Source organism: Salvia hispanica, chromosome 4 (genome assembly GCF_023119035.1).
Source record: "Salvia hispanica cultivar TCC Black 2014 chromosome 4, UniMelb_Shisp_WGS_1.0, whole genome shotgun sequence".
Lineage (NCBI taxonomy): Eukaryota > Viridiplantae > Streptophyta > Magnoliopsida > Lamiales > Lamiaceae > Salvia > Salvia hispanica.
The window spans coordinates 8901760-8906659 of NC_062968.1; the positions used below are offsets into that span (position 1 = coordinate 8901760).

At 35.0% G+C, this 4900-nt stretch overlaps 1 long non-coding RNA gene across 1 annotated transcript; it reads right to left on the bottom strand.

The window, feature by feature from the left end:
* Positions 1–666, bottom strand: LOC125218043. Its single transcript, XR_007175862.1, has 2 exons — positions 558–666; positions 1–315 (listed from the first exon to the last, which is right to left on the bottom strand). It is a non-coding gene; the product is annotated as an uncharacterized LOC125218043 (long non-coding RNA).
* Positions 667–4900: the final 4234 nt, after the last annotated feature.

Consider the following 4900-nt stretch of genomic DNA (forward strand, 5'->3'; position numbering starts at 1 on the left):
TGAACACCAAAACAACATAATAAATCATGTTTTGAGGATACATGAGAACTTTAATTTAATATCCTAGATATAGCATGGCACAATTTCCAGCCACAATTACTGTATATTACATTTCTAGGCTACACTTGAAAATTGCATAAGCCAAAGTCTATTCATAGTTCTTACTACATTACATAAGCTGGACTATTATAATCTAGATAAGAAGCCAGACAACGGCACATAAACACAAAATGACATACTTCAAGTTCCGGTTTTGTCGACGCAAATTTTCGGCCACCATTTTGGGTGATTCAAATTCAACTTCTGTAACACCCTCTATTCAAAAGTCAATCATCTAAATTATTTTGAGCATATGATTTTATAATTTAGAGTTATCAAAGCTGGAATTTAATGACCAAAACATACTCAATATCATTCTTAAGATTACATAATCATTATTAGTTCAACAATTAAATCTCATATATGTGCATATATGAAATCAGCCGAAACCCAATACTATTACAACTCAACATTTCATAAATTTTTGGTCATGAAAACAAGCTAACTTTATGTGCTACCTTAGATTGAGCCTCGCATGCGATGGGATCGAATCAACAATAAACAAATGAAAGTTGAGAGATATCCATAGTAGTGAGAAGAATGTTGGCCAAGGGTTGTTGGGGAAGAAACCCATCTTCATCTTTTTATATCCATGATCTCCTAGTATTATTTTAATATGTATGGACTAAAATTGGCTACATGGCATACACATGTTATATCATTGTTTCTAGATTTTTCTTTCAAATTCAAGAAAATGTTGGAGTTAAATATATATCCTTATCCAATACGCAAATTTTCGTCACTATAATTGATTAGTGGAAATAATTGATATAATTTATGTACATTTCTATTATTCGGCATAGGGGTGCGTTAAAATGACAACACTTCTTAAAGTAACGCCGTACCACCATCCCTAGCTAATTATTTGTATACGTGGACAAATAATCAGCTGCCATGTGACAATCATAAAAAATGCTCAAGGATAAATTTTCTCGGCCAGCAATATCCAATACACTAGACAACAATTTTTCTCGGCCAGCAATATCCAATACGCTAGACAACAATCTATATATTGATGTCTAGCATTTATACTATTGCTGTGTAGCGTTTATAATATAGCTTGATATGTGGTGTCACAGTGTCACTTTAAGAGGTGTTGTCATTTTAACACAAACCATTTGGCATATTTTTATAAACACATATAATATCTCATTTTATTATTTTAAGCTTATTTTCGGGATGTTACAACTTCTTTCGAACGTAGCAACTCTCGCTTGGAATGATTTTTTCCATATTGTCCCTCTCTATCTTCAATTTTTGCATATAGTTTTCTTGATTCGGTGACAAAGATGGATCAATCCAGCGGAAGAACTTGTGGTCGTCCTCCTTCCAAATATGGCGCCGATAGATACAACCGTTCAAGATTCAAGTTCAGCTTCAATTCTGTGATTACAAACCATGACTTATGGCCTTGGCCAACTCCTATGGCTCATAATACACGGTGATGTGGACATCCTAATTCAAATCAAATCCAATTTATGCTCAAATTATAATTGTTGGATAGTGGCAGACAACAAATCAATTCAACTCACCAAATCTACACACTTATTTGTGCTCAACAAATTTATGGTCACTACAAAACATTTCAACTTAAATGCAAATCAGTTCAAGTTTAATGCTGAATTCAACTTGTTCAACAAATTTGTACTGAAATCTGCCATCAATATGTGTCCATGCCTAAATTCAACTTGTTTCTGAAAATTAATGCAAACTCAATCAAATCAACAAATCTGCAAACAGAATACGCATATAATTTCGATTCGAATTCCTCCAATTCAGCATAACCGCCACAATTTAACATTACACCCTAAATCAAATCAAATTCCACAATTCGAATAGACATACAATTCCAATTTATAAAATCAAATTAAACATAAAGGTAGCATTACACCCATAATTCGAATTGAACCCTAAATCAATATGAACCCACATTGGAATTGAATCCTAAACCGATTTGAACCCACAATTCAAATAGAACCCTAAATCGAATTCCATAAAAGTTGCATCAACCCAATCCGAATTAATCCCTAAATCGAATTCAACCCTAAATTCGACAATGTCTTTCAAAAAATCAAACTTCATTTTTTATTGATGTCGAAATCACGACGGAGAAGGATGGGAACGGGTCGAATTGTCTTGATTATTGTTGAGAAACTTCTCTACCTCAGATGAGAGTGAAATCGCAGTGAAATCACGTAAGGATGTGAAATTCACCATAATGACTAATTTTCATTTTGATTCAGGACACATCAAACGATGCGTTTTATGCAATGCCGACGATTTGCCAAGTCACGCCTCCAGCGGGCCATGTTGGATAAGTTTTTGCGGGAAATCTATCAGTCGGGTCGGATGAGAAATTTACACAGTCCGGTAAAGTTCATGACTTTTCATGCAACATTTTAAATTCAAGAGGAAAACCCAACTATTGTGTAAGTTCATGACTTTAGAGACAATTTATCCTTTTTTTATATCTAAAATACCCTTAACCTCTAAATAGCTAATTTGGTCAAATTACTTATATCCTTCCATTCTCTCCTCTTCCCTCCAGTCCAAATCCCCTCTGTCATCTGTTTCTCTATTTATAATGTGTCTTATATCCACCTCCTCTTCCGTCTCCTCTCTTATCTCATCTTGTTGTATAAGAGGAATTTGATGTGTAATTTTTGAGTCTCAAATTTTGTTCACACAGTTAAACTTAATAACACACAAGTCTATAAAATAACTCCAAAATTATAACCTTTCTGCAAGAGTACAGATGTAGTTGCAGTAAAAGAGGATCCACAAGCAGGTGAAAGATTGTTTACACGTCAAAGCGTATAAAACATACAAAAGTTTGATTTTTGGTTTTGAAAGATATTGACAAAATAAAGCTACTAATTTACTAAGGAAAGACTTTTCAAATGGGAAATATGTCACTCCAAGTTGCTCACTAGACTTGTATTGTTCTACACCTTTAACAAATGAAACATATGAAGCGATTAAAACATCAACCTAATCACATACACTGAACATGTACACAATGAGTAGTTCACAATTAGTTGAACACATAACCTATGAACCAATTTTCAATGTTTATAAACTCCTGCGGAAGCGCTGGAGAAATAAACATCTACTATGATGACCTATTTAATCCACTATCAAATTATCCTCTAAACAATTTTAATTCGATAGCATACCAACAATCAATTACTCCTAAACTATGTTAAAGAGACAATAGCAAAGGAAAAAACAACACTAACTTATTAGCCAAAAACATAGTGTATAAATATAGAGCATATTGTTGGTAACAAACACATGAGTTCAATGGTGTAAAAACATCCATACAAAGCCTAGATTACAACTTGGAGCAACATAGAGAGTTTAGCCTAAACACATGGTGGAATTCGCAATAAAAACCATAGGAAGCATGCTCTTGTTGAATGAAATTGGCATTTGGAGACGGATCGTCGTAATGTTGGCCGGAATTTCTTCTTTTTCTTCTTCCTCCTCTCTTTCTCTCTTTTCCTCTCTCTTTTCTCGTGTCTGAGGATCTCTGAATCTCCCCCAAAAACTGCTCCAGAAACTAATTTGAAAACTAAAGTTTGGTTTCCGAGAAAAACGCCTGACCCGGTCGTTTTTTATGCCAACCCGGGCGTTTCTACTAGACCCGGGCGTTTTGTTGGTCCAAAAATTGTCTGGGTCGGGCGTTTTCGCCGAGTTCGCACTGCTCAACGCAGCTTTCATCAAATGGCCATAACTTTTTTATCCGAGTTCCGATTAAGGCATACAAGGTATCCACGCGAAGCTATTTCAAAGCCGAAGATAACAGTGGTAAGATAAAAGAATTTGGACATTGTCTTGATAGGCAACGAAGCTATGAAGTTCAATATTTTTCACAAATTTTCCATAGCTAAACAATTACTAATTTCCTATACATAATATATTGCTGATTTGCCGACACATGTTTCAATTGATGATGTAATTGAATTATTTGCTAAGTGTGCTAAAAAAATGATAAAATTCATGGATGGTGTTGTCCTCATTGAATTTTTCGGGAGTCAATTTAGATAAAATTTCACAAAAATAGACCCATGGGAAAGCTGAGAAAAATATTAAAATTCATGGTTTTTATTTTTAAGGCTAATTTCTAAATTGTTGGACATGCAAAATTCATAATTTTTTCGGCAGTTTGCCTTAAAAATAAATATTATGATTGAATCCACACCATCTCCAAAGATTCATCAAGAAAATTTTAATGAATTGAAAGTTAGATAACTCAAATTTTCAATCTATCTTAATAAATTCCTTATTAGAAATGGACCACTCACCCCTTAAAAGGCCTCATAAGGGGGAGGGTTATCCACACTTATATATATTAGCTCCGATACCATATTAGAAATGGGCCACTCACCCCTTAAAAGGCTCATAAGGGTGAGGGTTATCCATCCTTATATAGAAGAGATAGGATCATCACCAAGTCGATATGGGACAAAGATATTAGAATTTTAACACGCCCCTCACGTGTGGGCCGGAAAGGACATCGGTCTTCCATCACGTGGGTAGGCAATGCAAGAGATAAGAGAGAACCATCATCGATGTGGGCCGGAAAGGAAATCGGTCTTCCACTCGTGAGGTAGATAAGAAATAAAGAGAAATCCATCATCGACTTGGGCCCGCTCTGATACCATATTAGAAATGGGCCACTCATGCCCTTAAAAGGCCTCATAAGGCGGAGGGTTATCCATACTTATATAGAGAAGCTAGGATCATCACCAAGCCGATGTGGGACAAGAATTTGGAGAATTTAACATTCCTCTATGAA